Below are 24,127 nucleotides of genomic sequence, written 5' to 3' on the forward strand. Positions count from 1 at the left end.
ATTCTGGTGCATACAGCATTTATTGATCTTCCTTAGGAATCCATTTTCGATATAGTGCATTGTATTTATTTTCCATAAACCCTCAACATATTACACAGCATTTAAGGAAAAAATAAATTAACAGGGTTTTGAGAGCATCAATACTTAGTTTTATAGCAATTATAAGACAAGGAAATGCATCACTATGCATTTTTTTTCCTCTGGATATACCCTGGAATATATCAATATTACCTTAGTTAATATTTTTCGCAGCAAAAATACAGTTATGTGGCATGCCATCTGTTTATGGAATTATTTTTTTCTTTGTGTTGTGACTCATTTACTACCTAATTTGACTCATTCAGTATGTATTTTGTTCTTGTGGGGTTTTCTGTTTGGTTTTTTTTTGTTTGGTGTTTTGTTTTGTTTGGGTTTTTTTGTAGGGTTTTTTAAAGTATTTTCTGTAGCTTTCTTCTTTGTCGCTCATCCCATGATTTCTCTCTTCTTCCAAATCTTTCCCCCTCCTGTCATTCTCCCTTCTCTCACACTCACACTTGTGGCAATGATAACTTCATTTTCAGACACAATCAAAGGATATTTTTTGCTCTCATATTTATTTCACAGAACACATCTAAAATGTAGAAGCATTTTACAGCCAAACAAGCCAAGTCTGCCTTCCACCTGCACTTGAATGAAGCTCTTGATATGCACAAAAGACCAACTCTAATTAGAGGACTGTAAGCAGATATTAGCCAGATTTTCATCATCTATCTAATGAAAAAACATATACATCTACGAAGGCACACAGATTTTCACATCCTAATTCTTAAATTCTAGGAAGCCAGATCAGTATGCAAAAAATCTCACATCACATCTTGATGTTAGCAAGTGAGTAAGACAGTGTTTCCAGCATGCAGTATCCATGGCCAACTGTTCTGTAAACATCCAGCAAGTCCAAGTGAAAACATTGCCATGAAAAGTCTTCCTTAATAACACCACCACTTATCAAGGTCTGGCTCAAAAGTATATAATTGCAAGTAATAGCATCTTGCTAATATCTTAGTTATTTGTCTAAAGATAGTAAATCTCCTCTTCAATACTCATGCTAAATTCCCCTATCAGATTCACTAGTGGGGTGAATCTCAGGCAAACAACAGAAAGAATGGATTATTGCTGTCACAGTGTGGAAATTTTGATCAGCTGGATGTTCCCTTGCAGTAAATAGTGTTCAGCTGTACACCACATCTGCTCTGGCACGAACATGTCCAAAAAGGGGTATGGGTTTGGCCAAAAAGGGTACTTCTCACACAATTTTGGATTCTACTACATTTCCAGCAGACAAAGTATAGGCCAGACAGTTTTGGAAGCTCTCTCAGATGTGGAGTATACAGATGAGCAAATATATCAGTATGTTTATAAACAGTTCTCACTGCAAATATTGTAATTCAAGTATTCTATATGCTTTGGGGATTTGAGTTCTTTCATGAAGTGTTCGATAATTTAAAAGATAATCCTTGCTTCCACAGGTTTCAACCAATTTAAAGGAAAAAGTGGATCTCTGAAGACCACTGTCTTCAATTTCCACAATATAAAAGTCATGCAAAACAGTTTCAAAAACTGAAAACAAACTTGGAAAAGTTTTGTTCTTATATTAAAACTCAAATTAAGTTATAATTTTTTGTGTATTAGGTCACCTTACAGAAGATACGCAATAGAGTAAGCAACTGGAATAGCTATTATGAAAAGGCAGAAGAATTTCACGGTATGCTGTAAAGAAATATGCCACAGGCTTGATTTTGGGCAACTGTCTGTCTAAAAGTGCTCCCAACAATAAGCAGGGGTATATAATTTTAACCATGTTTTACATAACATGTAAGTGCACGTGAAGGCATGAAAGACTCTAGCTCCCACTTTCTTCAGGAGCTCGACCACGTAATTTTTGTTAACAGCCACAAAAAATGCTCAGGTGGCTTATATCAGCTGAGCAACTCTGCACCAAGACAGTTGTCATGTAAATAATCACAAAATTCATTGGCAGCGCTGGCCTCAGTTCTTACCTGTAATCTATACAGAGAAGGAGCTGATGGCATACATAAAATGACATGTAAAGTCCAAGCTATGTGTTTCTGTTGAATACCTCACATACTTGGAAACTAGTCATGGCACTGAGTTACAGATTTTCAGCCATGACCAGACTCTGTAAGTGTTGTTCATACAACTTCAGCAAAATATTCGTTATAGATCTGTATCTGAAGAACTTCTGCTGCATCTGCTGAATCATCTCATGTCAGGTACTACAACTCACCATCACAGTGGTGACTCAGGCTGACACATGGACTGCATTAGCTCCAACAAGGATATGGAAAAAATAAGCCGCTCACAAACTTCTTTGAACTAAAAGGAAATCCTCCAGAAAAAAAAAAAAAAAAAAAAAAAAAAAAATGTTGCCAGACTTGGAACAAACACCTCATACAGTATTACCTATTTTGTTATTCAATGTTAACTATAAAACAAAATGGATAGGCACAGTTGTTGAGAATGCATGTAGCTTTCTTTCAAAGCAATGTAGTCACTTCATTTGCCTGAAGCACTTCTTACATGTGAACAAAGGAAAAGCTACATCTGCAGCTTCATGCACTCCAGAGAGTACATTAGAATACCAGTGGCCAGCCTTAGGTGTTCACAGTGTCTGTATCTGAGCTAGCCCTCTAGACTTCCTTTATTGACAACAGAGACAGAAGGCACTCTTACAACTCCATCAGCTCAGCCTACAGTAGACTCTAAAACAGGTATGATGAATCATGAATCCTTGGAAGTGTCTAGTTTGATTTTGTTCCCCCTCCTATGTCAAAGAAAGAATAAACAATTAGGTTGGTTGTGCTTCTGAAATGTAGAAGCCTAAATTTCCTTACAAATCATCTTGCCCCTCCTGTGAATATTGGACCAGTGCATGAAAATCAGCCTTCCAGCCAAACTTATGCAAACAAGTCCTTCACTTAAGTTTGCCTAAATGCCTAGATTAACCCGACTGCTAGTGGATTTTTTTTTTCTGTCTACCCCCTCTAGCTATCTCTGTGGACAAATACGTTAGCCATCCTCTATCAAAAGCGGAACCAAAATTGCAAAGATTATTCATTTGCTCTGTCACTGGATCTATAAGTTCCCTAAAAACAGCAGTTCATTACTCATTTTTATTATGCTCCCAATGGTGAAGAGAGAAACAGCAGGCCTGCTGCCATTTTGAATTTCCAGGAGAACAGCTGAAGCCATGCCATTGCATGTTCTCTGCCTCTATTTCACAAACGCTCTCCAAGAGCACGGTATAAAAATAATAATTTAAGGTATGTAACAAAGAACAGAATGGAACATAACCTATAGTCAAAAACTTCTCAGAAGTAATTGCTCAAAGTCATCAGCAATGCTCACATAGATGGCTTTTATCCTGATTCTCCACAAACACAAAGCTGATTAACTTGATCTTGGTATAGCAGTACACATATCAAGTAGCTACAAAATTGCTGTTAGCACCAGCAAGTCACTTGTACAAAAGACATGGAAAAATTTACAGTGCAATATAGATACAAATGCAGGGCACTTGAAAGCAAATGGTGTAATCAATAATTACAAGGCACGTCTGTTTAGACATGGTCACAGAGTGGGATTAACATCCATCGGTCTCCTGCTCTTGTGCAGGACATGGGGAGCCAACAGAGCAATCCACAGATATGCCTTGCAATAGGATCAGACAAATAGGGAAAAAAAAAGAAAAAGAAAAAAACCCACAAAACACTTTTAATACTGTTTTGGAAAAGGTAGAGAAGACAACGATTTATTAAATACAAGCACATATGAGAAAGCCTCCAGAGATCAGATTTATAATAATTACTACCTCTACTGGCACCTTCTTGCCTTTTAAACTTTGAAGAAAAGGATGTGGCAGAAGGTCACAGACAAGAAAACATTTGTCATCCTAAAGGCTCTCCTCAATTTCTATGATAAAATAATTTCTCTCATAATACATTGCAAAGCAATGGACTTCAGTTCCCAAATTACGATCTGTTAACATGAATCATACTGGAAAAGTGCACTCCCATCTTCCTCCTTTCAGGTCAGTTACCACTGATCCTTCAACTATTGACTTTATGTTAATTTTTGGTTTGTGTTCATGTGAAAAACAAAAAAAAACAAAACCACCACAAACCAAATGCCGAGGGACAAGCAAGTGAAATACCACACAGGAAAACTGAACAGCCTCTTTCTGTTACGCTTGCCTGCTATCACAAGCTATTTGGTAGGATCCAGTCAGGACTGTATGGGCTATTTGCTGCAATTGGTAAGATTTTTTTCTGGCCTTTAGCTTTCTGTCTGAGGGAAGGTGTCTCCCAGAGAAAGCATCTCACAAAATATTCTTATATGTTTAGTTTACCACGCACAAATTACACTTCAGGTAGACAAATGCCACACTTGCTCTGGGAGGCCAATTTAAAATTTTTTGAGTTTACTTCCCATTCACACTGCAACAGTAATACTGATGCTACATCACGTTTCACCGCGCTGGATGCAGTGCCTGAAAGAATATCCATTTTCAATTGGCAGAAACTAAATGATTAATACTGTATTGATTGCAAAGAAGTCTGTGAGTAGACAGTTGCCAAGCTATTGGTTGCCATACCTTACCAATGGTCAGCTCTGACAGATTCACTTGATGCCTCGCACACATAAACTACCTCATACATTCTTAAACAAGATTTAATGTATATTCTTCAGACAGAACAAGTTAGCATAAAAATGTACCCATCAAAAGAAATAATTTTTCCCTATACTGGAATTTCTCATGTCAGTACATAATCACTTGTATTCTGCCTACATGACTGCACATTGAGAGTTCATTAGCTTTATATGTAATGCTCTTAATTCTATTCATAAAAGCACGCAAGATTTAAACACAAACACAGTTTGTGTGTAAGTCTAAGCCATCTGCAACCCATCTTGAATTTAAAAATCACCTTTGTATTCCCAAATAATGTCACTGAACCAGACTATGCAAGCAATTTTAGAGCAGCCTCAGGAATGTGTCTTAACCATGTGATAACGATTAAAGGGTATAATCCAAAGTGGCTGCTGCATTACAAGCCACAGTAATTTCTGGCATCTCTTCTGTTGCTGCTTATATACAATCACTGTTAGTTTAAAACATACTCTTTCTTTAGAAGGAAGCAGTAAAAATGAAAAAAATAAGAAAAAGGAGGATTAGATCAAAGACTTTTTTTAATTTCACTTCTAATCTAGGGCCACCGTGAAAGCACCAGCCAGCTTTAAAGCCTTAACCTAGGAAGCATCATCTTTTACCCTGCTGAAAGTTAGATTTGGGACATGGATTTGAAGGAAATTTTCAAGGCTATTTTCTCTAGCTGAGAAGCTAAAGCCCTTCCCGAAATAATTTGATTGACATGCAGAGACTGAAAATATAGATTGTAGACAAATCTTACAGAATACATTTTTGCCCCTAGCAGACATTATAGACCTCACTATGGATTTATCAGGATTACCAGACTAATTTAGCTAGCAATCTATATTTCTTGTACAGGTGCTTATCAGTCTGGCATAAGAATATTATCACTTCATACAGTTTGGGTATTAACAGCTAGCAGCTCTTCAGACTATATTTTTCCAGTACCAGGTTGTTGGGGGGCTTTTGCTATTTTAAATAAAGACAAAAAGTATTATTTGTAGCACAAATTTCTCAACTATAAAATTGCCACTAAGTTCCCTTGAATCAATTTTCCAGAGAATGGCAATTATTTTCAACACTGTTTCTCCAGTTTCTTCTTTTTATCTGATACAATCAAAGTGATTAATATAAAGTTCAAGCCACAGACATGTAGAGCTAAAACAAAGTTAGCAGTGGATTTCTAAGTGCATAATTCTTGCCAGGTTTAAGCATTTCCTTGTAAAGTCATTAATAATCAATGCCCCTGCTGACGTATTGATACTTATCTCTGCTGCCTGATATTAATTTCTATACAGCATGTCATGAGTTTCTTTGGAGAACAGGGAGAGAATAATTCCAATTTATGAGAAATTCTCAAAGTGCAATGCTTCTTGCAGCCACGTGACTCTTACTATTGATACCTGTTGGTGATACCCAGCCGAGTTCTTACAAATTGAGATGAGTCCAAATGTCTGCTTCCTTATTCCAGTTCTTCATAACTCCAACTCCATTAGTTTCCATCACCAATGGCACTACACTTTTATATATGCATATATACACACCTATTCATTGATGTGAGCAAGTGAAAATTGTCTCCAGCATGAATGTAGAACATTTTGGTCTGACCACTTTTCTTGTTCATTAAAATGACTTGACTAATCTTCCATTGGTGCTGCATTAGATTATGAATCAAAAGTGTCACTTCAAAAAACATAATGTCTGCCCATTAGACACATTTTAATGCTTTAATGTGAAAGTCTGCACTTTACCAGATGTCTTAAAATCATATGTCCGCTTTCAGTCAGTATATTATCTCAGAATCAAGCTAATCTGGTACACTAGTAGGGGGAAAAACACCCACCTTTTAAAATGCCTCCTATTGTGCAATAGTGGTGTTCTGGAACAGTACTGCACTAGTTGCGACAAAATAATAAGGCTATTTATATCTTTAGGGCTCGATAACTCATAAAACTAAGTTACATCTAAGTAATTTTGGGGGCATTAAAGCTTTTCAGTGTCTGCAGAATAAAAGTATGCTAATGAACTAAACAATTTTTGTATATATAAATGAACGTTATCTTTCAAACCAGAACCAAATTCCCTAGCTAAATCTCTGTATATAATTTCCTGAGCTTGTGTGAAGTACTCCTTTATGTATGATTATTATTTTAGTAGCTCTGCTGAAAAAGTAAATCTCTTACATTCATTAAAAACTAATAGTTGCCTTTTAAGCACATTAGTACAAATATATTTATCCCTATCACAAGGAATCAGGCTATGCTTTGCTGACTTTCATTATCAGAAAATAGCCTCATTTGTCTTTTTTTCCAGATGAAGTTTGTTTACTCAGTTATATTTTAAAAATTAAAGCTAAGAGCAACCGTAAAACGTAAATAAAATTCCATGTACTATTACCCATGAATCTAAAACAAGCAAAGCTTTTAACAGAGTTTTGCATTTATTACTTTTTAAACAAAAAAAAAAAAAGTGGCTATTCTTAGCAAATATACATGGGTTATAACCCAAATGCTCATTAGATTCAACTAACAAATATTATGATTTCCTGCATTTGGACAAATTTCTTTCTGGACTTCTATCTTTCCAAGCTACCTGGCATTTAGCAACAGGCCCAAAGCAGCAAAATACATCAATGCTTCAAGAGCATCAGGAACGGGTTTAACACAGCTCTATGAAACAGGAAAATAAAGCTCACATGAATCATAATCTATCCTCCACTACAGCAAGCATTTCACATACGAAGAAAGAGAAAATATATATAATAAATTAATTGATAAAAGAGACTACATATATGAAAGACTAAGCTTGAAGAAAAATATCCATTTGGCTACTTTAATCCACAGACACCAGGTATGGTAAGTTGTTGCCCTGACTCCCTGAGCTGCACTTGAAACTGCCGCATTCCAGACATTCAGAAGGAGTTTTCTTTAGACAAAGTTGACAATTTTCTCATGTCTACACAGACTCTTTTTTTTTTTTAAAAAAAAAAAAAAGCTGCTGTGTTACTCAGACTTGAACTATGTGAACAGACCTACCGTTTGTTAGCCCCCACAATTAAAGACATGAGGCAAGGTGAGTAATGGCATCAGAAACCATTCCCTTGGGTTAGAAACATCAGCGTTTCATATGGATGCGTACAGGTATGCAATTAACAAAAGTTATGGAGTTAAAACTTACAGTTAATGCCAAGTTTGATGCCTGGATTATTCATACTCTGCACGATTTCTATGAAAAGCTGTGGACATGCTAGAGAGTGTAAAATTAAGAGAACGGTTGTACAATCAATACTTTTATTGATTTTAGAAGACTGATGTCAGTCTTGGAAAGCTGACACAGGGGGAGCCACTGAAGACAGTAACAGTCTGAGAGAAGTCAGCAAAAGGGAAGAGTCATGCATCCTCTGATCAGCAGCATGAGACAGGTGTCTTGGTTTGGCTGGGACAGAACCATAGCCCAGCCATGCCAGGCAGGCCGTTAACAGTTCCAAGTCAGCCAGGGCAGCTGACCTGAGTGAGCTACAGGTGCAGCCCACACCATCATGTCATGGTCATTATAAACAGGGAAGGTTTGCTGAGGAAGGGGAGCTCCTGTGGGACTCCTCCTGCTCCTCAGACTGCTCTCCTGTCAATTGTGACTGCTCCATATCCATTTTGCTGAGCATAACTTTGTATACTTTTGTTGGTATTGGTGGTGTTTCATTAAATCTATTTTCAGCTCAACCCATGGGTCTCTTCTTTTTCCCCCAATTCCCCTCCCTGGCTGGTGATGGGTCATTGGGTGATAGAGCAACTGTTACAGTTTAGCCCTGGGCACAAGCTAAACAGAGACAACGGATTATAACTGCCAGAAGGTGAGAGCAGAGGGACTCCCATCCCTGATAAATTGACAGATCCTCACTATGACTGCTGCTCAGAGCAGCCTGGGAAATGGCAAGCACCTCCCTCACACAACTGGCTTCAGGCTCCCACTGTGAGATTTAACATCCCACAAAGGGGTGTCTACCAGCTGTATTGCCCCCCTTGGCAATTTACCTCAACAATCCTACACAAACAAAGGAAATTATTTCACGTCTGATAAACACTGATTATATTACTTCTTCATGTCACAGCTTTTTTTCCAAATTTGGCAATCAAGAGTGTAAACGTCTCCTTTGACTGAATTCACAATAAATGCTTTTTTTAAAATCTATAAAACTTGATTAGTGTGAAAAATGAATGCTACTTAGCTGACAAATACAAGACATGTTAACTGGGTCCACTGTTTCCTGAGAAGCAGAGTGCTATGGACAGACAAACCCACAAAAGCCTGCGAACAAGTCTGAAAGTCTCAGGAACTGTGATATCCCCATCAAGCTGCAAGAATTAGTTTGAGAATGGATTTATCAAGCCCTGAGGAAAGCCTCCCCTACCAGGTGTAGCTCCATCCCTTTGATAATTTTAAAATGAGATAAACCAGACATGCCACATAAACTTCCAACGAGAGGACCTGTAACACAGTTACTTTACTTTCTTTGCTCTGAAGGGAAGAGGTACAAGATTTGCTACAGTTCCTTCCCAAATATAAACATACTGTATTTCTTGTCCCAGCGAACCTCTCCTTATGCCCACTGTTGCTTTTACCTAAACTGTACATTAGAGACAATATGCTGGACGTGCTGTGCTTTGACTTTACCTCTAGCTTTGATGAGTGCAGAAAAAAAACCCACAATGATTCAAGGCATGATGAAAGGGACTTGACTTACCCTCTGTGGTGGGTTGACCCTGGCTGGATGCCAGGTGCCACCAAAGCCACATTAATTTAATTTATTGCCAATCAAATCAGAGTAGGATAGTGAGAAATAATAACAACAACAATTAATAATAAAATCTTAGCACGTCTTCCCCCCCACTTCTTCCTAGGCTTAACTTTACTCCCAATTTCCTCTATCTTCTACCGCCGGCCCCGAGAAGTGCTGGGGGACAGGGAATGGTGTTGTGGTCAGTTCATCACACATTGTCTCTGCTGTTCCTACCTCCTCGGGGGGAGGACTCCTCACACTCTTCCCCTGCTCCAACAAGGGGTCCCTCCCATGAGGGACAGACCTCCATGTGTTTCTCCAACACAAGTCCTTCCCATGGGCTGCAGCTCTTCATGAGCTCCTCCAGCATGGGTCCCTTCCACAGGGTGCAGTCCTTCAGGAACAGACTGCTCCAACGTGGGTCCCTCACGGGGTCACAAGTCCTGTCAGCAAACCTGCTCCAGCGTGGGCCGCACTTCACAAGGTCACAGGTCCTGGCAGGAGCCTGCTGCACTGCAGGCTTCCCATGGGGTCACAGCCTTTTTTGGGCATCCACCTGCTCTGGTGTGGGGTCCCCCATGGGCTGTAGGCAGGTATCTGCTCCACCATTATCCTCCATTGGCTGCAGAGGGACAGCCTGCCTCACCATGGTCTTCACTATGAACTGCAGAGGAATCTCTGCTCCGGTGCCTGTAGTATCTCCTCTCCCCCCTTCTTCACTGACCTCGATGTCTGCAGAGTTGTTTCTTTCACACAGTCTCACTCCTCTTTCTGGCTTTTGTTGTGCAGGTTTTTTTCCCCCCTCTTCTTAAATGTGTTATCACAGAGGCACTACGACTGTCGCTGATGGGCTCAGCCTTGGCCAGCAGCGGGTCCATCTTGGAGCCGGCTGGTATTGGCTCTATCAGACTTAGGGGAAGCTTCTAGCAGCTTCTTACAGAAGGCATCCCAGCAGCAATGCCACCCCTCCCCCCCCCCCCCCCCCCCCCCCCAACTTTGCCACAAACCCAATACACCCTCTCATTTTCAGGTTTGCAGATAGACACTTCATAGAGGAGAAATTGCTGCTTCCAGACAGCAGCACTGAGAACCTCAGGTGCAAGCTGACTTCCAATAGGTACAATTTTTTTTTTGGTTAAATTCCCATCTTCACAAAGGGCCAAAGGATATTTAAGTCTTGCTACTACTCAATATTTTCAGGTCTGATAATTTGGCTTGTATGAGGACATATTTGTGTTTTATGCACTGAATCAACCAACATGACAACCACCTGGTCTGAGCTTCATTTAGATTAATCTTAGGAATGCAGTTTTAAATGTGAATTTCTCTGATGTTAGCTGGAGAGAGTATTTCCACAGGATACCCAAAGCACCCCTAGGGCTTTAACTGTCATTAAATAGAATGAAGAAAGAAAGAACAAACAAAAAACTCAACGAGCAGATATAACAACAAGTCTTACATAAATTACTCCCTATACTAGCTAGTTGAGAGGAAAATTGGTTTTTTATTTAGGTCAGAAAATAGTTATCAGTGTGTGTGGTCTGGGACCTTGACAGTTGATTACATTCCAAAGGTTGTTATAGTTTTCTTTCCATTCCATTCCTCCTCTTTCCTTAAATTGTCACCTGCCTTTGGACATCTATGGAATTTTTCTTGGTGTTAAAAATAGAAATAAAAGTCTACCTATATTTGGTGTGTTATAATATAACTGTAACTTGCTCTTGTCTACCAAACTATCAGCTATGAGGAGCAGTAACTATCATCTGTACGAGAGAACCACTAAAACATCAAGGACATTTTAAGGTTCTGTGGAAGTAATTTTAAAGAGAAGAAAAAAAAAATATTCAGTACTCTCAAATGTATACTGTGACCCTGAGCTTATTTTAACAGAGAACAACAGGAAGGTACCCGTCAATCTAAACGGGAATAGGACAGGACCCCAGGGAAGATTCTAAATTCTATGTGTTTTTTTTATATTGAATCAATGTGAAGTCTTCCATTTTTGTAGTAAAACATACATAATGTGATTTCAAATACTACTACGTATCATATGCACATATACTGAAGATAAGAAACCAAACAAAAAAGTTATTAATGCAAAAGTAAATAGACATATCTCAAAATGTAACCAATATAAAATCTCCACTCCTAACAGTGACTCAGTCCAATGGCATCTTTTTCCACCTGCATTTTTAACCACATTATGTTTGCACTATAAAACTTGGTTTTTCAAAAGTCATGAAAAGCTTACTGGACTTGAATTATGCCAAACCATGGATTTGGAACAAAGTGTCTTCGTTATTCTATTTCCATGTTCCAGGTAAAATAATATTTGAAACACAGCTAGTATAACTGCCGAACAATGATTTAGACTGCATATTCAAGGAAAGCCTGCCAATAATCTAAGGTGAGCAATCTTATAACACTGAAGTCTTCCAGTACAAAGCCTGTAATAAGGAGCTCTTTGGTTGACATAATATTACTTAAAACAAATGGGCAACCTTAAACAGAAAATAGTCCCTAAACTTTTAATCCTGCTTAGGTATGACTCCTCATCCGCTCTCAGGGTGACAGCACCCTGACTCCTATGACAGCACTGAATCCAACATTTCCAACAATATGTGACACAAAAATTATTTACTCCTAAATTACCGTATTGTTGTTTTCTCCTACACCTTCCCCTCCACCCCCACATTTGTGATCAACTTCACATTGCTACAAATTTCATTTTGCTATATTTATTAAAAGCAATTCAGTGACAAAGAAATATTCTGAAATTGCCATCTTTTTCTTGTACATGTGTTATTTTTTATTTTAAAGAAGTATTCTGTTGTACTTTGTAAAGAACTATATTTATATCTCATAGACTCTCATAAAATAAATATAGAAAGCTAAAGACTTGTACAATTTGAAAGGCTTGTCCTTTTCTAATATTCTGCTTTGGAAGAAGTCATCTTCTTTCTAGAGCATAATGATTTTTTTTTTTTTTTTTGCTGGGATTAAGAGTTTATTTTCCAGACAGTATGAGTTCTGAATGACAAAAAACATTTCAAAATGACAAACAAATACACATTTTTTATGAGCACTGCAAATAGCTTTAAAAACATCAAAATAAGTTACTACTCTTGAGTTAAAAAACATTCTGACACTTTCAAAATAAAATATTTAGCCTTTCCATTATGAAACAAGTAGAAAGGTTTTCCAAGCATTTTTAAAGACATTTCTTCTAAATTGACTCTCTCAGCTTACCATTATTTTCTGTTTTACTGATTTAAACTAATACTAAGAAACTTCTTAGAGGAGACAACATGCTCCAGTTTTCTTGTAGGTTCTCAAGTCCATACCTTGTATGACTACGGATCATGACTTTTCTTCTGAAATGGCCTCAGTGAAATATTGAGACCCTTGTAAAACATTTTACTCATTGTGAGGAAAAGTATGCTTACACTTTATGCTTGTAAAAGTATCAACCGCCATGAAATTTCAGTAAAACCCAGACTGTAGGGATTTTAGGGAATCTCTGTCAGAAGTATTTCACACTTCCTGCTCCAGGGTAGCGGCTTTCTCAACTATTGTCCAACTAACATAAAGCTTGAATGGCAGTCCCTATGCAGGTTTTGCAGAATCAGGAACCACCACCAGACACTCCCCTTACTATCAGGAGAACTCAGTGCAGGAGCCAGAGAGGAACTGCCTGAAGACTTCTTGTGTCTCTGCAGTTCTCAGCATTCTGGCAGGGCTCCTTAAGAAATTTAATACTAAGTATAAATACCTCTAAAATAAATTTGTAGGATCTTCAAGGCCTTTGAAATCTAGATCTCAATTGGTCTGCTGGAGCCTCTCATTAAATAACACGTGGAATAAGCTATATTAGACGTTCAAGACTATTTTATCCAGAATAGATAATCATGTGTTTTAAATTACAAATATTAACTGTCAATCCTTTTCTTACACAAGTCTTTTAGATTGCCTAAACAACCAAGGATGGCATAATCATTTTACATGCTTACTGTATAAATGGCAGTGGTGAGAAATGAAAGTTGAAGCACAGACAGCGATGCAACCATTTGTTTAGAAGATTCAATTACCACTTCCATACAAAACTTGCTTCACTACCATTTCTGACACTGCTTCTTATGTTGCAGCTCCAAATTTACGGGAAGGAGCTTTCGCTTTTCACTAAATGGATCCAAACCAGTAGACTTCCTGTCACTTAAAAAGCATGCAAAGGCAGTGTTTAAGCAACAGACTCTTTCAAATAAATAATGCAAAGCACTCGAAGCTACCAGTGTAGTTGGCAGAGACAATGTACTGTTTATATATCCTGTCTGGCTTGACTCAGCGAACATATTAGACTTCATATGGAGCACAGACAAATAAAGCATACAAGAAATTGCAGTCATACCTCATGAAAGATTCTTATGGAAATAAACATAATATTTTGCAATATTTATCGCTTTGGTACTTAGAACCTATACCTCATTGAGCAATGAAGGCAAAATAAAGCTAACACTGAATTAGTTAAAATTATGGTGATGATTGGTTAAGCTGATATCACTGCCTCTCTCAAGACTGCTTTCTTAGTGAAATCACAAGATCTCTCTAAAGGGAGTATGGTATAAACCCCACTTTCATAACAAAATTTTTGTAACTTTCAGGTATTGCAATGATTACCGATAGAAGCTTAGTGACTTTTGAGAAAATACAGACCCTGTTTGATTAGTAGTTCACATGCTATCCTGACAGAGAGGCAGGTTATACAATCGCGTGGAAACCCCACAGTTTCTGTTATTAAGTGAGGAGAGTGAGAGTTAGCGCAAACTCTGTGCCACAGTTTTCCTAAAGGCAGAAAAAACTGCCTTTTCACCTTGCTGACGTTCATGTCATAGTTGAACAAGGTAATTACTTCTCTGGAAGTGCAGCTGGGATGGAAAAAGAACATGAAGTCTAATCTAATCAAATCTATTTCCTGCGAAGCTTTGTCATGATGCCTGCACCTACTGTATGTAACCTCTTTTTAAAACTCACTTGTGCCTTCAATCTCATATGCCTTTGTTCATAACTCTAAGATAAATGCATCTGCGAATATAGAAGGATGAAATAACACAAGTAATATCATACAGGCTAGAGATTCATGCCATTGCAGATAATATTCTAACATTTTATTTAGTATTACTCACATTTTAATAACTCTATATTGATGAGTAAAAAAAAAGAAAGTATGTAACCACAAAGGTTTTTTTGCCTGTGGTCAGGTCAAATTCCTGTCACATTAATGTGTGTTCTATTAGAGCCAATACAGTCTGCTCTTTTTTAATTTATGTGACTGAAATGTTGAAAAAACAAAACCAGAAGTAAGCATTGACTACTAACCAGTGAGTGACAATGGTGAGACAGACTAAAACTGTAAGTAGTATATAAATTATTCAAGATGAAAAATGTATGTGCAGTAAAAGGTGGCATAACAACTTGCTAATTGCCCAGGAAGCCTAAGTTCCAGTTTTCTCCAGACAATACATAAATTTGGTTGAGTCAACAGAAGTTACGCATGCAGGATAACACGTTTAAACTTAGATTTCTTACTCCATAATTCAAAAGTGAAAAAGAATAATAATTCATTTGCCTATAGTCAAGTTTTCTTCCCACATTTCTAATCCTGGTGAGGCTCAAAACTGTTCCTTTGGATGCCACAGTTCAGAGTTTCCCCTGATATTTAATTAAATTAGGGGAGAATATGCCGCTGTAGGAATGGAAGCAGAGGGAGAGTAAGTGCATTTCCCACAATTGTAGATTTCCCAGGGTCTGACTGTGGCTACAGTGTGGATGTAACACCAGATGATCAGAACAGCCACTTTGTAGGACTGGAATCACACCACAAGGCATGACTTTGAGGAAGGTGATTATAGTTCTGTTATTAAGTGAGGAGAGTGAGAGTTAGCGCAAACTCTGTGCCACAGTTTTCCTAAAGGCAGAAAAAACTGCCTTTTCACCTTGCTGACGTTCATGTCATAGTTGAACAAGGTAATTACTTCTCTGGAAGTGCAGCTGGGATGGAAAAGGACATGAAGTCTAATCTAATCAAATCTATTTCCTGCGAAGCTTTGTCATGATTCTGGCCTAAGTAGCTATCTATCCTCAGTAACCTCTTATCACCATGATGGTGAGACAGATCAGGTCAAAGGCATGTTGCCACAAAGGGAAGCCTCAACAGAAACTACCACAATTCTGAATAGAAATCCTTTACCTTCACTATCTCACTTCATGGAAGTACTAAAAGGATGAAAATTCACTTTGATTTGAATCGAGATGAACACTCTGAGTGTCTTTCAACTGCTTGACCCCTACTAACAATAAAAGAACAGATTCCAGAGACAAATTGTACAAAAAAGTACAACTCAATCATAATAAAGAATAAAGTAGACCACAGTCAACATGAGTTTACTTTTTCACAGCAGGTGCTCTCAATTCACACTTTTGCCTGCATTAGCAGCAAGGGAACACTCCCCTTTCTATGGAGACTTAGGCTGCCTCCCACTTACACCAGGGTGAAACCACATTCTGAAAACTCATTCACATTCATCCCACATTAATAATGTCTCATTCAGTTTTGGCACAAGATTGAATGTTTGCCTTAGCTGAGAAAAACAAATTCACAGTGTCCAGCCTTGGAGGTTCTCAAGGACCATATAAAGCTCTGAGCAACCCAGTCAGATTTCACAGCTGGCCCCGCTTTCAGCCAGAGGTTGGACTAGAGACCTCCTGAGGTCTCTTCCAACCTGAATTATCCTCAAAAATTAATAGATATAATGGATATTTTTTTCAATTAACTATCATTACCTTCTATATCATTTATCTTGAAATCAGAAAATAACTAAAATTGAATATGGCAGATGCTCTTGGAAATGAAATGAACCATTTTTTAGATGAAACAGAGTCATTAAGGCAACTGCTCTTTCTACTTTTTATTCTCATCATGTCTTGCTTTAAATTATTGTAATTGCCTGTGGTAGAAAATTTGTCCTAGTACATGCATGCAAGTCAAATCCCAGTCAGAAACTCCTCTGTACAGCAGATGAATATTCATCATGAATGTATTTATGAAGTGACTATTCACAAATATTTGTTTCCCAAGGTGAGTTTCAAACATCCCCACCCCCCCCCCTCCCCCACTCCCCCACCCCACCTACTAAAGTTGTGAAATATCTCCCATTCAAGAGTTGTTTGTATTGCACTGCTTGTTAAGGCAGTGGCAGGACCTGCCTCCATAGAGGAGCTATTGCAAAATACTGTTACTTGTTTCAGCACATAGTAACTCTTTTGTAGCCAGCACTGCAGGATGCCTATCTGCAGCTTAAGCTTTGCCCACTTTTAAAGCAGCAGTACTGGCTGGACATCCTCAGAGTATACTCCTGAAGTTTCACAAGTCCCTTCCTCCTTTCTAAGCAACAGTGCTAACTCATGCTCCCCTACTGCACTCCTCTTTCCCAGTCTTTTCAACCCCTCTGGTGCAGCCTCCTGTGTGAGACCCAGTGCCCTTCTGCACTCGAGGCAAAGAGCCTCTCAGCGTACCCGCGTACGCACACCTGTGAGTATGTTGGCACTGCAGAGTCAAACAGCCAGGCCTAAACTGCATGTAAGAGACTAGGTGCTTAAGCAATCAAACAGCACTGAGAGGCAGCTCCTTCCAGCTCAGGCAGATGGCTGTTGACTTCCTACATCAGCCTTCAAAATAACAAGTCAGAAAGCTCAACAAAGCGAGACCTTGGTCCACATCCTCACACAGGGGTGCATTATCTGAAAGTTTTCTCCATAAAAAGTAGTGATATTCTACTCAAAGTAATAACCATGAATAGCAAAAGTCTTGGAAATGGTTCAATGGATAAATGATCAAGCATCCTTCTTTAAGGAACCATCAACCTTAAAGAAGGTTGCATTTTGGATGCAAAATCAAACAGAGCATTTTGGATGCATTCATAGAAGTAGTCTCTGGTCTTTCATCCTTCCTTGTTAGCACCAATCACTTTGCATTCCTCGACACCCCTTAAATCTATTCTGATTCTTCATGGAGTTTGGTTTCATAGTTAGATAATTATATGGCAGCTGAAATACTAAGCATATTTTGCATCAGCTCACCCAAGAGCAAAAATTCAAGCTTTAATGAGGAAAGAGAAGCTATTGCGCAGTGAAATGTTAGCCCAGCAACACAGAAAAATAAATAATGTCACAGTATACATTTAATCTACAATGAAGTAACACAGTAGCAGCAAGATGGGAGACAAAACATTTGTACCATAAGCATCATAGATCATTCTGTCTTATGTAAGCCATTTATACACGTACATTATTCACAGCTGTTCCTCTCCATGCATTTTTAATTGTTTTGTTTATATGACATGTGACTTTCAGCTTAAACTAAGACACAAAAGTAAATCTTGATATAAGCCATAATTAAAACAAGCAAAATTTGTGGCAATGACAGCTATCAGTGAAGGGTAATGGTTCAGCGAAAAATCAATCAGGTGAAAAATTAACTAGCTATTAAGAAGAAATAACTTAGCACTGTTAGTAAATTCAAAGTAGCAGCTGAAGTTTTCTTTGCAAGCGAATGAACGATAAGCAGGACATTTTCCTATAACATTCATCAAAGCTACTTTGTGTTGTTTTGATGCCTGCTCCCTGACTACCATGCCCAGCATAAGTCAGTCAATTTTTACTTGACTCGGTTTGACAAACTGACAGAGCCTTACGACATCAATTATACAAGGAGTAAAACTGAAAATAAAATGGAGGCATTTAGACTTACTTCACAATTTTGTATTCACCCTAAAACTTACAATAGTCTGAACTGTACGAAGGAAAATGATTACTGGATATTAGAGACCTCACAAATTAGCTTTATATAGCTTCTTCTGAAAACACAGAGCAAAGCATTGTTTCCATACTGAGAATTAGTAACCTTTCAAGGCAAGCCGCCAGCCCCAGTATTGAATTACAGCTTGAACTCTGATATTTTTGTCTTATACACAGGAGAAGAAAATGCATCTATATTCACAAAAGCTGTCTGGAGTTTTAATGCAAAGTTATTTTCCAATGGGGAAAAAAGCCATTTCTGGCAAAGCCACCATTTTCAGAAGGATAAGTCTTGTTTCACATCGGGAAAAACTTAAATTCCAACTACTTCTTACCCAGACCGGAGGCTTGTGTCAATGTGATAGTTGTACAGCCTGCAAAAAAAGTTCAATACATCTTCTCTTGTAGGCAAGTTAGCAAGGAGCTCTGACTGAGGTAGGAGTCAATAGGGAGGCAAGCTGTCCCACCTCTTTCCTCACTTGGTCTTCTACTGCATGCGAAACAAGCTTACATGCAGGTCAGAAGATTGGAGAAATTATACAGAAACCGCCAAATGTCAAAAACTTAAAAATACATAAAAAAAAAAAAAAATCTAGTGCCAACCTGGTAAGACAAAGAAGTCCATTTTAATTCTCAAACTTTTTTTTCCTGACATTTTTATTTTGGAGAAACACATTTGTCCTTTTTTGATAAATTTGTAAAAGAAGAAAAAACCCAACAAACTCTCCACATTTTTAACAGAGCTGGTTTTACTCTCTGTGTGGTACCAATACTCATATTATCAGACCTTTCTACAGCATTTAGCAACAAGAATCACCAGTAGCCCTGTGTTGCTTCCAGAGTCCATCCAAATGGATAGAAAATGACTGTATAGGCCTTTTCACTCACATGAAACCCAGAAGTTTATTCTTGCCACTTCTCCACCCCTGCAGCTGTCAACTGAGAAGCAGCAAAAAGTTCAGTTCTCTCTCCCTTGTTATTCAGTCCCTAGCAGAGGTGCCTAAAAAAGCTGATGAGACAGCACAAATGGGAAAACCAGCAGATTACAGATAATATCTAGCCTTATCCATTACATAAAAAGATTTACTCAGTGCCCAGCAAAATCAGAAGTTCAAGAAGTCTTGAAACAGGTTAAAAAAAAAAAAAAAAAAAAAAAGCTGTTACCAGTAGAAAGAAAATCACTTAAAGGGAATTTCCTCCTCCAGCATATTCCCTAGCAAAAAGGACTATCTCCTCTGAGAATAGCAAGAAAATCCATAGCTTAGAAGGATTTTTATCTTTTTGTTTCTTGAAACTCACACCACCATTGGTTTGGCACATAATTATAGGTCAAACAAATTTCTGTTTCTGTCTAAGGCTGATCAAACAGTTTTGCCCCTTTTTATAAAACTGGAATTGGCAAGCAATACTGGCAATCACTGCTTTCACATTTAATTATTGCAACTCATCCAGGAACGCAGCCACAGAGCCCAAAAACGTTCCAACTGGTACAAAAGCCTGTCTGCTTAGCAACAGGGATACAGTGAACTGAATCGTCTGAGTGCTTCTCTTCCTGCACTTGCTCTCTACTGAATTAAGAATCCAGTGTGCTTATTTGTGCAAAGGCTCCCAGGAGACTGTAACTGCCACAAGAGCTAGACCTATGCAATTTTTTTTCACAAGACATAAAAGCTACTTCAGAATTCACCACCACCTAAATCCAATGTTATTTGAATTAACCTTCATTATGTACTTTATTTACACACACAAAAAACGCCCATCTATAAATCAACAAACAGATACAAACAAAAATCTCCAAAGCATAACTATGAACTGCTTCTACTGCAGAAAGAAAAGACATTTTTATCATGAAGTATTCGCCACTATGTAGGCACTGACACACACCCATACGTTGATGAGGTCATATTATCAAGGAAAAAAAAAAAATCCAAATAAAAAAAAAACCTTAGCACTTTTATTTTGTATCCCCTGATGTATTATGTTGTTTTCCACAGACAATAATTTCTTTCCATTTATTTCATATGATAAGTTCACCTCATTTGCACAGAGCTGTCTCATAGACTTTCTTGTAAATTATGCAATATTGTAACAGGGCATGAGACTTCTTGGTATCAGTTAGTACCCAATTACAGCAAGATGTGAAAATCCTGTAATCAGTTATGAAATCCTAACATCACTTTTATCCACACCTTACTCTCTGCAAGCCAGTTAAACTCATTATTATCAATTAGCTCATCAAAGCAAGATTTTTTTTTTCCTTTTTTTTTTTCCCCCCTATATTATCCATGTTTTTAATTCAGTTGTGCAATTCCTGTCTCCTTTTTGCACATCCTAGCAATCTACTTTTAAATTCCATGTGAAATACTGGGGGGGGAAGAAATTAAATATTCTTCACCATCATTAAAGCCAGAAGAGCTTTTTTTCTTTACATATATGTAAAGCATTATGTACAATCTGTGAAACTTAAAATCACTGAAAGTCTTCTGCCCTGTTCAGTAGGAAATATGATCACTAGCCAATAATTCACAAGACCTGAAAGTAGATCAATGAAGGCTCTTTATATTCTCCTAGAAGTAAAGTCTTAACTACCAAAGTTACTGTGAAGCAAAGGACCAAAAAGGAATCTATAGGGGGTTCAAATACCACCTCAAAACAGTGATCACAGAGAACGGAGATGTTACCACACAAGCTAATTCTTTCAATTTTCCCCAGCCCATCCTTCAGAAAACTTCACTATGTTGCCATTTCAAAGGCCTTAAAAGCTTACATGTTCCTATTCTTGACATATTTTCCTATTTTTAGTTATCAGTTCCTGGCCAATTTCAGCTGTCAGTTGGTCAACAAGCAATAACCCTTTACAAAAAGGGGATACAGCTATACCGTGATAGTGACTACAACGTTTGGATAGTGACTTGTTGGAGCAAAGCACTTCAATCATGGTTAAAAATAATAGGTTTATCATTCATTCTCTGCTTTCTGTAACTTCCCCAACCACTGCTAGTCCCCACACAAACCTCTGCCCAGAAACTTGAGGGGGATAATCTTGCCCTAACATACCTTTTTCTTTAGCAGGACCACACCACACTTTCATTAGCCAGTATCTCCTCTAACCCCGTCATCATTGTTTCTTTTAACAACTGCAAAAACACACAGCTGATGCTAATCCAGACATAATGACTGGGAAACCCACCGGTTTATTCATTCCATCATGTGTAAAAGGCACCCACATCAACTCATGTATTTCTGCAAAATGAAAAATCTTTCTGGGGTGGGGCAGGGGAAGAAAAGCTTTCCACAGACTTCAGATTAGCATAAGAGTCTCCTTCCTAAATAATTTCTGTTCTCTAGTTGAACAATGTCTATCAAAATACTGAGCAGTTAATATTTGCTCCTGAATTATTAAATAGTTACTGCTAGCAAGGACCCTGTCTGAAATGTTTCTTAAAAGGCAGTTTTCAGGTACTTTTGAAGACATGTTTCTGAGTCTTAAGTAAAATTCCAGGACTGTCACATTCTTGTTTAAATTTCAGGTCAAGGAAGCTGCTCAGCTTTAACTGAACATCTCTCTGAACAATGTCAAGAACATCACAAAGTGCCAAACCAACTAGAGCTGCATGAAGCTGATAAGGGAGAGATATAACATTTATATAAAAATCAAGCTGGAAATCAATAGGGGGGCCAGGATTTAAACTGAAAGTCATTTTTATAGCTCAGCTGTTAATATCAGTGGGAGCCTGGAAGCTTAATGCCATATGCTTACTCAGGATAAGCTCTGAGACTCGTTTCTTGCCTGCCTTCACCATCTTCTGGCTTGCACTCACAAGTGGAGATTATAACTAATTGTTTGCTTGGACATGGGACCAAGTTTTTCCCCATGCCTACAGTTACTTCACTCTAACTGAAGGCACCAACCATAACACCAATAGCTTTGGCAGCAGCAAAGCAGTAATTCCTCAGGCATGAACAATTGACAGAGCTCCATCTCCCACCACCATTCCACAACAGCACCCAGCAGATGGTGACTCACTCACACATTTCTTCTGCAGGGCAGGTGCCAAGCAACAAGGATCCACACCCAGCCAATGCAGTTTAAGGCACTCCTAAGTATGAGGGTCAAGATAGAACAAATAATTACCTTTAACCTATTCCTCCCCTGTGTCCTTACTAACTGTTCCTGGTAGATACAGGGCACAAGTAAGAGTGAGATTCATTACATTATTCAGTAATTAATTCTACTATTTCACCAGCTCTTCACGAGATATCACCTTGAAATTAGCTGCAGATTGCAAGTAATTTGAAATTCTCACCTCAGGGTTTTAATGAAATAGTTGGGTACTTACATAAGCATGTCTGATGCTTTGGGCAGTTTAAACATTTGGCTCAAGGACACTCACATCTCCAAAGAGCTTCATATCATCACTGTGTTTGCCATTTCTAACAAACCAGCAAAGGTTATCTCACAGTGTAAATAAGTATTATCTCTCTTTTTGCATTAGCATAGGTGACCAGCAAATTCTTCTACAGTAATAAACTTAAAATGTTTATACAGTATCAAAGCAATTATTACTACAATTACAGTTTCCAACAGAGTAGCAATGATTTGGTTTTTCTGTGCAAACCTTTAGTATTCATGTATACGTTTTCTTTGAAAAAATTAATGGACTTTTAGGAATTTGAGATAAGTGCTGAATCAAATTTATTCAAGTCAGTTTGAGGTACTTACTATATTAACATTTATTACTTTTGATGGAACTGAATCTTACTTGGTGACTCAATAATTTTTTTTATTATTCATATAATTGAATGTCCCTTTATATGCTTTTCAGGTAAACAAGATACAAGAACGTACATATTCTACATGTCAGACAAGTATTCTAGAAAACAGTCTGTCCGTCATAATCAATTACAATGGCCTCACAGTCCATGGAATCTATAAGCCTGTTGTAGAACCATCTCTACGTAAAGATGATCAAAACTAACAGGAACCGCAAATACAATTTCTAATAATTTCTAAAACGCAAATATAAACTAGAGAAAGAAAGATACATGTTATAATAAATTACCTGGCTCCATTCCTGTGTGTTTCCTGTTGCGTTTGTCAGTATACACTTTATTTTAATTCACTTGCTTTTGCAACAGGCCTTCTCTAGAGATCAACTCAAGCATTGCTATATAAAGATGAGTTTTCTGGCCCAAGATCAGTTTGCACAATGACAGTATCCCAGAGATGAACCAGAAGACTCTACATGTGAAACCAAATTCAGTAACTGTATTGCAACAGAAAGCTCCAGATCCACACCTGGCGTCTTTCCAAAGAGTACGGTGTAAAATGAAAATGAAGCAAATAAAACCTATATATGATCTAAAGTAGATTATCTCACTATGTGGCCCAAAGTTGCAACAGAAATCAGTCTTGTCAGTCCCCTGTGAGGCATTGTTGCTTTCATTTATCGAAAGTCAACTCATGCAAATAGACTGGAAAGAGCTGTACATCAAACATGGAGTGAACCTGTCATTCTATTATTCATTCATTAACTACTTAAATACCTAATGATGCAAGACACAAAAAATTGCTATTTTAGCCAAGTACTCACTGTGTGTATTGCATCCCAGTTATCATTAAATGGCATCTTTTCTACTCTCACAGTACATCTGTACAAATCATAAAGTGGAAAGTCAACAGCAAAAGGTTACTAGTTAAATCACAGTTATGTTATTATATTAGGACAAAATCCCCTTATCACACTTGAGATTTATCTGCACTCCAAACTAAGGCTTAAGATGCAAAATCA

The 24,127-nt window shown here is 37.9% G+C and overlaps 1 protein-coding gene across 2 annotated transcripts in view; it reads right to left on the reverse strand.

The window, feature by feature from the left end:
• The window catches only part of ZNF385D (zinc finger protein 385D), a 437,653-nt gene that overhangs the window by 179,603 nt on the left and 233,923 nt on the right, over positions 1-24,127 (reverse strand). The window lies entirely within an intron of this gene.

The sequence above is a fragment of the Leptosomus discolor genome, chromosome 7 (genome assembly GCF_034619465.1).
Source record: "Leptosomus discolor isolate bLepDis1 chromosome 7, bLepDis1.hap2, whole genome shotgun sequence".
NCBI classification, from domain to species: domain Eukaryota; kingdom Metazoa; phylum Chordata; class Aves; order Leptosomiformes; family Leptosomidae; genus Leptosomus; species Leptosomus discolor.